Below are 11,449 nucleotides of genomic sequence, written 5' to 3' on the forward strand. Positions count from 1 at the left end.
CGTGTGTGTGTTTTGTGAGGGGGTCATATGTGCATTCAAAAAAGTGCAGTGATTGCCAATAATGAGTTTATGAATATGTTGAGTTGTGCTACAAAGAGCAGTTGTCCCTCCCCTCACATCAGTTACAATCACACTGAAGTCCACCACCTTCATTCAAATCAAATTTCTCCTGTAATTTACATACACACACACCTTGAATAATTCATTATGCATAACACCGGCAGACTTGTTCATATGGAGATGGGAAATTCAAAGCTTCCTCATTCGACTCCACTTGTTAATTCCCGGCGTGCATAATTGCATATGCTTCTGCAGCGCAGAACAAAGAGCAGCAGGTCCTGCATCCACATCCAAACGCCTGAAGCAATTTAATTTCCCCTCAACAATGTTGATTAAAGTAATTTCTGTACAAATAATGTGACAGCAAACTGTACAGGTAATTGTTGTGTTCTCATTTAGCTTTGTGTTAAAATGTGTTTGCCGTCACATATTTCAGAAGAGACAAATTCATCTGTGTGTCCCTTAAATATCTCACTCTTTGACTTCCTTTGAACTCATCATCTCGATGTTTGCTCTCCCTTCGCGTTGTGCTGCTTCTTGCCTCTCCGTCCTTCTCTCTGCTTGCCATCAAATGCCATTATAGAAATACGTGGACACTTTTGGCGAAATTGAATTGAATGTACTAGAGAGGTGGGTTTGTTGTCCACTGATTTAGATCACATTGCTGTTCCTCAGGGCTAAGCAGAGTTGGATACCTACGATATCACACAGTCCTCCCGCCTCCCAGCTTTAATATGAGGGAGATGCTGATGTTTGCCAGCCCTGTAGTGTTTTTCAAATTAGCATTTCAATAGCTGAAGGTGCCACATGTAGTTTCGGGAGAGATAATGCCTGTCAAGCACATGGCAATAACGCAGAATGAGGGAGTCTTCCCTCTCCTGGTTGTGAATGGAGACACTTAACTGCCAGAGTCAATTCCACGGCTGGAGACACATCTAGGGATTGTCTGCTGCTGCTCTGTATGTATGAGCATTCATAATTACCAAGTCTTCAATTAGTCTCTATTGCTTCACGGTCGGGCTGAACATTGATTTGAATATGCCTATAAGGAATTAAACAAGTGTGTGTCTTTGTGTGTGTATTTTCTTGCTTTTTAATGAGAGCTCCACTCGCTTCTTTCAGATGCTGCGATCTCAGAGAATATTGTCCCATCCCTCCGTCCTCAACACCTCCATCACCGACTGTCTCTGAGAAATTAAAGGTAGGGCTGGTAATGCCGTTCAAATGCATTTTGTGTTATATTTGATAAATATATTTTCAACGTTATCTCTATCTGAGTTTTAGATATCGTGTGAACAGTTCTTTCCGAAGTTCTCTGTGTCTCTGGCGCACAGCTGCAAAATCTGTTGTTCTTCATACATCGAGTGACGGGACAGTGACGTTGTTGGATGCAAGGAAGAACTTCAGCTTCAGCTTTGGTAGCTGTGGGGCGGTGCTCAAAAACTTCTTTGTTCTCTTAGCTTGAGTTACGTTTCCAACAGCGACCACAACTGAGTGCAGAGGATGTTATGGACGAGGATTTTTTTACAGTGTCGCCTATATACAGTATTACTGTGTTTTGGCCGGCTCGAATATTAATCCGGAGAGAGGTCACTCAAGGCCATGAGGCTGCTGCTGCAGTGTGGTGGATACGGCCGACGGGGACCTTCGAGAACCGGAGCTGCTGAGAGCAAATACTGACTGGGGGAATTTATTTCTTCAGTGGTCTACATTTACCATCAGCACTATCCACATAAAAGGTGCCGAATGTTCCCTTTGAAGTCGGTGGTTTTGGATGAAGAAGAAAGTAAACTTGTCATTTCTCGTGCTTCCAATCACTGTTGATTTTTTTTAATATTTAGCTGCTATGAGTGGATATTGTAGGGAAAACCAATTAAATATATTGTCAGTGAACATTTTGCAAATACATTCAGCATTGACGTTTTGTGCCGGACTATTTCTTAGCCAGACGTAGTCTCTTCCTGAAGCCTTGTCATCACCATGAGGTTGCCTGGTAACCAGCAACAAATTAATGAACCCCCTGTAACACCATAATATGTTTTTTTAATCAAACTAGATATACCGTGTTAATTAGTGAGCTTCAGAGGTGCTGGCAGGTGGGTTTTGTTACGTTTGACAGAGCCAGGCTAGCTGTTTCCCCCTATTTCATATATACCACACAGATATGAGAGTGGTTGATCTTCTCATTTAACTCTCAAACAAATAAGCATATTTCCCAATATGTCAAACGTTTCCTTTAAAAAATATTTCTCAATAATGTTGATAACCATTTAATTGTTCACTCTCACATGGTCACAACCTTAATTTAAAGTGATTAAGCACTCGTGTGAACAGGAGATGTGAGGAGAGCACCCAACGTTGGAGGAGCAGAGGGAGGCGTGGCGGTTAGGTTATTATTGTCTGTCCAAGGTCTGCTGAAGGTCAAAGCATGGCTGAGCAACAGATCTGTTCTCCCTCTTTCTCTCTCCCCTCCCCCACCTCCGAAGTAATGTCGTTCAATCTCCAGCGTCCCTGCCGACGGACTGGCTGTCCCCTCCTGACTTCCATCAAACGGCTGAGCTGCTGCCTATGAACAGGACACCGCTCGGATCAATTCACCTCCTGCCCTTCATCTGAACCACTCAGGCGCTAATCAAAGAAGAGGAGGAGCTTCGCCGTCAAGCGCCTTACAGAACCTGGTATATTTTACGAGCTGCACGGACCCATTTATCAAATAAAAACATTGGAGAATTTAATTTGGCCTCTCAGAATGTGGAGCACAAATATTGCCGTCTCTTTAATGAGGTGTCAGGGATGTTCTTCAATGTATGCTGCTTTAATGGTGCGCCTGGGACCAATTACTCTGTCACTGTCGCAGCCCATCATTCACTCATCATTTTTCAGTCACTTCAAATTCACTCTATCTCTCAGAGGATCTTGATAAAAACGGCTATCAGTGTCAATTTACAAGCTCATTCTTTTTAAAACCAGGTTTTCTGAGCAATAAAACTGATGAAACATTTATTCCCCCGTATTACATAAATAGCCCTTGCTGTGTGTGTGTGTGTGTGTGTGTAGTGTAAAAAATCTTTATTCCTGATGGTATCTTCAAGGCCAGCAAAGGTCACTCTCTCAGTCTCTAAGGTAATAAAGGAGGATCTTACAAACTGTGGCCTCTGACAATTGGAAATCCATCATGATTAATTGATCGGTCCAGGGAATATAACCTTGTCGTAGAATCAATTGGCCCGGACCAGAGATAGACAGGAATTGACCAAACTAATTTTGGCCCCTTCGACTGCCGAGTTGCGAAACCCACTTAAAATCAATTAGAAAAATTAAAAGCCAACAAAACAAAGGCGAAGAAGCCAAACAGATTAATTATGTCCTCGGTTTCCATGATTGTCTGTAATCGCAGGTCAGTCAGGATCTTGGTTAAGTACTCACAGTACTTGGCACATGCATCTGTTGATGGACCCGATGATGGACCTGTTGATGGACCTGATGATGGACTGATTCATTCATCTACACAGCCGGGAGGAATAGTCTGCTAATGTTCTTCCTGAGAGGAGGATCCATCTGAGGTGCTCTGCTGATGGATGGACAGATGGCCTGAAAAACTGGGGCAAACAGATTGCAGGAGAAAAAATGAGAAAAAGGAAATGCGAGTAAAGGAAATGTAAGACAAGGAGAGGACACAAAAGGAAAGGAAAGAGACAGAAAGGAAAGGAGAAAGGGGACGGAAGAAAAGGAAATGAAAGACTTAAAGGTGCTAAATACGGAATTGGGAGCATTTCTATTGCCTCTCAATAGCTCTCAACATGGCCATGGCGAGCCGGCGAACAGCTCTAAACGTGAAAACCACGGCAACAGTCCTGACCGAGCTAACAGTGTTAACCTGAGGGGAAACCGGAGGCTCCACAACGCCATCGTCGGTCGGGACGCCATTATCAGCTGTAACCGCCGTATGAGAGCAGTGCAGAGCAGCGACCGTAAGCTAGCCAGTGGGGTACGCTCACATGCACGAACATGCACTAAAAGCATGCACGGCCGGCCCGGCGATGTCAACAAAGCACAGAGAAGCAGGACAGTGACTTAATTCTCTGCTCAGGTAGACATTACTCCTCTATATCTTTGCATAGCAAATAGCTGTTTGCTGCTTTATTAATGCTCTGAATGTTGAATTTAGAACCTTTTAAAAGGAAAGGAAAGATATGGAAGAAAAGAAAAGGAAAATAAATAAAAGAAAGGGAAAGATGTAAATTTATATCAAATCATCAAGTAAAAAAAAACAGTAAAACCTTGCTGAAAAGATATTAGAGCAAACACAATGTCAAAAGATTCACTGCTGCTCTGCTGAGAGTTAATGAAGAAAGATTGTGTCTGTTATCGTTGATGGTTGACAGTCAAAAGACCTTCCTCATAACAAGGTGAGCTTGAGGTGGGAAATGATAAGAGTGAACAGTTCATTTATGTGAGGCGAGGCATATCTCATTATAGGTAACTTGATGCGCTTTACATTAAAATGTATACAGTGACATGTACAAATAAAAAAAGAAAATAAACTGTGTTCAACTGTCGTGTTCGTGTCCTATGTGTTAAATTCAACTTTCATGTTACAATCAGCTGTTTGTTTGTGTCCCGTTTTTTTAACAACGTTAAGTCACATTTTCACTGTAAAAACGTAGTAATTTTAAGCCTAATCATGTTGTTTTTTCCTAAACCTAACTATGGTTGTTTTGTTGCCTGATCCTGAGCAAGTATTTTTGTGTAATTCACAACATTAAGCACGTGTTTACAGCGACCGAAAAGTGACACCGAGGGGTCTTAGAAAGCCAAGTATGTGACGAGTTGTGATGCGAATGTGTTGTATACCGTCAAAGAATATAAATATAACTCTAACTCTATAAACAATGCAAAATGAATGAAGCAATGTGGCATTTGATTTTGTTTTCTTTATACAAACAGCTATCTTGTACTTGTCAGGCAGTGATTTTAGAGCCTTTGGCCTTGACTGAAAGCCATTTGATCAAAAAGACAAACTTATCTCATGATGTGGGGATCTGCTTCAATGAAAAGAGAGTTCAGACGGAAATAAACGAGAGACTAAGAGGCTGAAGGTCAGCGGCAGTGTGGGTAGGTGACCATGAGGAAGCTTCTATGAAGGAGAAAAGAGGAGAGAATAGAGGTCAGAGAGGTCAGAGTGAGTGAGAATTAGAGGCTGTGGATGGTTGAGGCCGATGTCTACAGGTCTGCAGGGCACTCAATCAGTCCTTATAGTGTGAGTACAAGGACAAAATGAAAAGCTTTGAAAGTAATCTCCAAGATAATAGACTCCTGCTTTGTCCAGAGGTGGATCAATGTCGGCCCGGACCGAGCAGGCCAGAAGAAAGACGTTTTCCTTCTTCATCTGCTAGAGATGGGGCCAGTAGCTCGCGTCATAACCTCGTCCATTATCGAGACGAACACAGGGCAGCGCTGTCCAAAGGCTTCAATCTCCGTCTCCATGATATTACTGCGAGTCTGTGCTTCATTCTTTCTCTCCGCCGCACGCTGTGTCTCTCTGTTGCACAGCAAAGATAGATGGAAAGTGTATAAAAGAGGGTCACCCACTCCCTTATGAGAGTTCATTATCTTACACACTGAGGGAGGAAGAGAGGTGTTCACTGGGGGATCCCGTCCACGCTGGAGCTCTGAAAGAGGTTCAGGAGGGATGCTGGTCCAAAAAATGCAGGTCAAGAGTGTCAGACACAAAATACAACACAGCATTCATAGCAGGCAGACACCTCCACAATGCCGGAGAGGAAAGAGAAGTGTACTTTATTGTACCAGCAACTGTTCCACTGTTATGGAAATGCTCGTTTAAAAAGGTGAATTGTAGGTTTTGTGTCGCCAGTGGTGGAGCTTTGTTGTCCTCCCTGACACACACTTAAACTAAGCAGGAGCAAAGTTGATCTCTCCCTGTATGTGTGTGTGTGTGTGTGTGTGTGTGTGTGTGATGAGTGTTACAGCATGGGTATCTGGTAGGAAAGTGTGTGTCGGTGAATGTGCACAGACCGCTGTTTGTCCCCTATCGGTATGCTGCCAATTGTCAGACTGGAAGCTGGCTCTTTCAAATCCGCAACAAAAGGCTCTTTCCCAAATGTTCGCTCTCTGCAGATACACTGCTTTCCTCTTGAATGAAGCAAAGCCAGTAGTGCAAAGACAAAGCGTGAATAAACGGGGGGACACAAAAAAGGATTTATCAACTCATGTAAGCATAGCTATCTCAAGAGGTGTGAAGAAAGAGTGAGATCCAGAGAGAGGTGGGAGGGGGGTGGGGGGGGGTGTACGGAAAGAAAGAGCGCCACTGTAAGTAGAGAGGGGAAGCGTTCCCATAGTCGCTGCCGTTATTTCTTCCCACCCGGACGGTTATTATGGTTTGGAGAGGAGTTCTGGCTGCGTCCCGTGTGGTCGCTGCTACAGTGTGACCCAGTCCAGATGGCCTCTTCTCTTTCTCCTCTGTGTCTGCTACACACTGCTGGGACTGTGACAGACGCACAGCATAGCTAACGGCCCACAGGGAGGATAGAAAGACAGACAGACTGACACGAGGTGTTTCAAACCAGAAAGTAGAAACTGGCGTATTTATAGACAAATTACAGGAAACATAACCTAACATAAAGAATGGTGCTGATGTTTTCATGCAGGGCACGAGTATGAAAATCATGTGAATCTGTGGCCTTCAAAGTCATCACCATTCAAATGCACTTCCGTACCAGTGGGTATCCTCCGGGTCTGAAAAGTGAAGCCAATGTGAAAGTGACTTAAACTTGCATTCTTTCTAATAGCCAGCAGGGGGCGACTCCTCTGGTTGCAAAAAGTCGAATTGAAGTCTATGAGAAAATGAGCCTACTTCTCACTTGATTTATTACCTCAGTAAACATTGTAAACATGAGTTTATGGTCTCAATCGCTAGTTTCAAGTCTTCTTCAATACAGCATGATGTTCATTTAGTAAATTATGGTCCCATTTAGAGTCAAATAGACCATAAAGCAGGGGATGCTTTAGGGCGTGGCTACCTTGTGATTGACAGGTCGCTAGCATGACGTTGTCCGGTCTGGGAGTTGCCCGTGTTTTTGTCTTACAACTTTAACCCTTTCACAGTGTGTTTTCTGTTCATGAAATGTAATTGTAACATTTTGGTCCCCTAAAAATTAATTTTTCAGCGTTCGGTTGTACTTAGCTCCACCCTCTCGTGTCACTTATGGTTGCAAAAAAACAAGATGGCGACGGCCAAAATGCCGAACTCAAGGCTTCAAAACGGCAGTCCATAAAGCAATGGGTGACATCCCGGTGACTATACGTCCACTTCCTATACAGTCTATGTTCAGTACGTACATCACTGCTCTCCACAATGTTCGGTGCTGATTCCGACTGTCTTCAGTTCAGTAGTCGGTTCAGTGAGTTGCACTGTTTATAAGGTTAATAACCGCAGCTGCTTTTTTGCAAGAGAGTTATCACTTAATGATAATGTCTGTGGCTTTTGTAGTTTTTCAGTAAGCTTTTAACCAAACTTACGGCTGATGAAAGCTGATGTTGCTATCTGTCGCCGGCAAGAGGACCTATACTGCTAAAACTTACTGATTTGTTCAGACACAATGATGATTCAGTTCAGTATAGTCAGTCAGTTTGAAGATTTGGTGTAAAAGACTAAACACCTCAATCCTCATATAGTCTCATATTTTTGGGGTATTCACGATCTGTGTTCAACACTTCTTTCCCATATTTCCTTTCTATTTTTCTTTTTGTTACATCTAATGAAGCATGAAATCAACCTTGCCCAAAAATAGCATTATACTGAGCTGGGTTGACAAAGTAACGGTCAGTGAAATGCAACAACGACAAAAAAACATATGTTGCGGTTGTATTATTGCTGTTGAAGATCTAAAACAAACAAAAATTAAATCTCTAGGTGGAGTTTGTTAAAGTACAGAACCTGGAAATGGCAAAAATCTCCATGAAATTACACAGTTAATTCAAAATAGATGACTTCCTTTTGGGTTAAGGCTATACCTCCAAGAGGCTTTTTTTGTATGTCTGTAGGCTTTAACTTTGAAAACTGTTAGAGGCGCTACCGAGACAATTTGCCACCCCTGAGCACGAGACATTCAGATATCTATTTTCGCCAAGTCTGACATGTGCCAACTTTCACAACTTTCCGAGTAGCCAAAGCACCTCAAAAATGCGCTCAAGTTCTAACAATAAATATCACAATTAATAATAATAATCCTAACTGTTTCAATAGGTCCTTACAGACCGACGTTGTTGGTGCTCAGGCCCTAAAAAGAAAGGAAAAAATAGACTGTTTAAGCACTTTCTTTACAACATTGCAAATATATATAACAGTAGACTTCCCAACAAACGTCATTCTTTACAGGTGTGTCAATTCAACTGTATGAAACGTGACGTCAATATGTCACAAAACGTGAGGGACCAATTAAAAGCATCTTTTTTTGCCATACTGGATGCATTTACAGAGGTAGCACTTTTGGAACTTGCTCCCAACTAGATTACACTCTAGAAATGAGGGGAAATCGAGCAAAGTGTAGTTTGTGACCCAAAATAATCCTCTTTAAAACACGTACAGATAAGTGGCGCATTTAATACAAAACCTGAATAACTAAGTAGAGAAACATAATGAGTACAGATTCTTCCATACGGCACAAGGTATTGATGAGTGAATAGTTTGGTAAGCTGATGTGGCTTACTGCAACCCTTCATATTGGATTTCCCTTTAATTTTCACCCACAGATCCTTCAGCTCCTGTCCTCCCTGTTGTTTGAAAGATTGCCACCCACATCTTGTCAAGCCTGAAATGCTCAAACTGACACGGAGAGCTTCATCATTACAGCCTCTGACCGCCTGACCGTGAACCGCTGTCTGCCAGCTGCTCCTCTCCTCACAATCCTCTCAGCTACACAGGTGCATCCGTGCAGTCTATGTAACCCCTGAACACCTCGGCCCTCCTGCAGACCAGCCTCTGCCCTGCAAGTCCCAGCTCATATTATCACTGACTGACAGGCACTACACTTCACTTCACAGCTGGTAACAAGCTTCCAACAACATGTGGGATCCCCTCAGTCCCTCAGACACTCCTGTGCTGTGTTGTCACCTTTATAAGCCACGCTTCACAACAGATATACTCTCTCTTTCACCAAACAGATGTATTTGTTTTCATTTACTTTCTTTATCAGCCATGCTTCACTGTTCGCTCTCCATTTAGTTATTTCAGCTGAAGGAAGTCCCTTCTTCACTTAACGTCTTCTCTCGGCTGAAAGGATATACTGAGTTTCATACTGAATACCTCCCACGTTAACCATTTAATATTATATTATACATATTATATCTGTAGTATTGTATAGTGTATAATTATTACAATTATCTGTAATATTGTACAGAGTATAATTATTAACTCATATAATAATAATAATATTTAATCTTTAAAAAAATAATCTTTCACAGGGACTCCACAGGGTTCTGTCCTTGGCCCACTTCTCTTCAGGGTGGATGGGTCAACAAATTATCAGACTTTAACACGGGAGAGGAGCGTTTGGTTCCGACAGTCAACGTTGTTTGTTTTTAAGCATGACCACGATCGCTCCATAACTTTAACCAAGTGCTTATTAGTGTAAGCATGACAACAGCTGTCCCTTAACTGTAAATAAGTAGTGATTTAAACCTAAACCATGATCTAAACCTAACAAAGTCGTTTTAGTACCTAAACCTAACCAAACCTTAACCATGGTCATGTCGCATCATACAACAGATGTATTTTTCTACAGTGGTTTGTAATGGTTTTTTGAAGGTACGGACAAATGATTTCGTCCTGCTGATCTCAGATCAGAAAACACTTCTCTGTGCTGAAGGCATGGACAAACAATGTATTTTGTTGTTTAATTTGGAGGCCATGTTGGTTGTGGCTATGTCTACGTCATTATTTCCACCGAGCTGTTTTAGCGCTTACAGTCCTATAGCAGCATGGTTTGAAAACCTCTTTCTAACACTCAACATTAATGTGGCTACAATTGATATTTTTCTGTAACCAGGTGGTAAAATGAAATACAGGAAATAAAACCCCTGTAAATAAGATTCTCTACTGCAGCAGTCCTGCTGTAGATGTTGACTCTTACTTTACTTCTTTGGACAGCAGGGGGTGTAGTTTCACCGTGTCTCAGAGCAGTGTGCTTGTTCAGAGGTCAGAGGGCACCGGGAAAATACAGAAAGTACAACATAACGCGCTATTTTGCCGGGAATGGCTGCTGTGAGAAAATGTATGAATAACCTTATGTTGTTTAATAATTAGCACAAAACTGCATTACATTGGTTTAATGGTGTCTGATGTACTTGATCAATGTGAAAAAAATGTGAATGTGAAATCCACATTTTTGTGTAATTGTTAAATTTACGATTGCCGCAACAAAAACAGGAGCTTGTTTTCCGTGATTTATGAAGGAAATTGTTTGATGATGATTTGTGATATATAATGCATTGTATTGTTATGTGTCTAATGTATTTAGCAGAATGGACACAGTGTGAAGACACTTTCATATATAACCATTTGAGTTCTTGTCAACACTGAAGTAGAAAAAGCTTTATTTCCTGTCATGTGGTTTCCACATTGTAATGCTCCTTCTCTTTGTTCATGTTTCTGAGCTGTAAACATTACAGGATGCATCCGCTAAAAGCACCTCATACCGTCACGCTGAAGCAGAAGACAATAAGGAAAAACAAATCTACCACATAAGCTATAATTGGGTAATTAAGAAAAGCAAGAAGAGACATTAAGTGTCCCTGCTGGGAGGAGAATTACCCATTACCCGGTGATTTTCTCGAGCATGACTATTACTTATAGTATGTAAAGGCTTTATGCTACAGTGACCAGTTAATTACATCCATTACCAGGACTAGGTGGCGAGTTCACACCTGGAAACACACACACAGGCAGGAGAATATACGATCACATTTGCTCTCACGTGAACTCACATATACAGCGGTAAACGGTCTACATGTGTTTACACCAGGAAGTGGGAGTTTCCCAGTTGTTTCTTATTTCCCAGAGCGACAAAGACTGATTATTGCAGCCATTTTTTAGAAAAGAATGATTGATTGCATAAACTGACAGTAAAACCATTTTGTTGAATGTTTAAAGAAAGACATTTCTTCCTCTGCAAATATTTCCACTCATAGGTTATGCCAGTTTTGACCTTTTGTGTGCTAACCTTTAAACGTCATCATGTTTTAATGTGAATCTGTTAGCAGAACAGCTGGCTGGCTGTGCGGATCCACTCAGTGCAACCTTTTGTTTTCCCCACAGCTCTGTATTTGAGCTCTGCTGGGAGAGTTTTTTTTTTTTTTTCTTGACTGATGG

General features: G+C 41.8%; 1 long non-coding RNA gene across 1 annotated transcript; it reads left to right on the plus strand.

Moving 5' to 3' along the window:
* Window positions 1–573: 573 nt before the first annotated feature.
* LOC119478136 lies at window positions 574–11,195 on the plus strand. Its single transcript, XR_005204390.1, has 3 exons — window positions 574–690; window positions 1,183–1,261; window positions 8,833–11,195. It is a non-coding gene; the product is annotated as an uncharacterized LOC119478136 (long non-coding RNA).
* The last annotated feature ends 254 nt before the right edge of the window (window positions 11,196–11,449 follow it).

This window comes from Sebastes umbrosus, chromosome 2 (genome assembly GCF_015220745.1).
Source record: "Sebastes umbrosus isolate fSebUmb1 chromosome 2, fSebUmb1.pri, whole genome shotgun sequence".
Taxonomy (NCBI): domain Eukaryota; kingdom Metazoa; phylum Chordata; class Actinopteri; order Perciformes; family Sebastidae; genus Sebastes; species Sebastes umbrosus.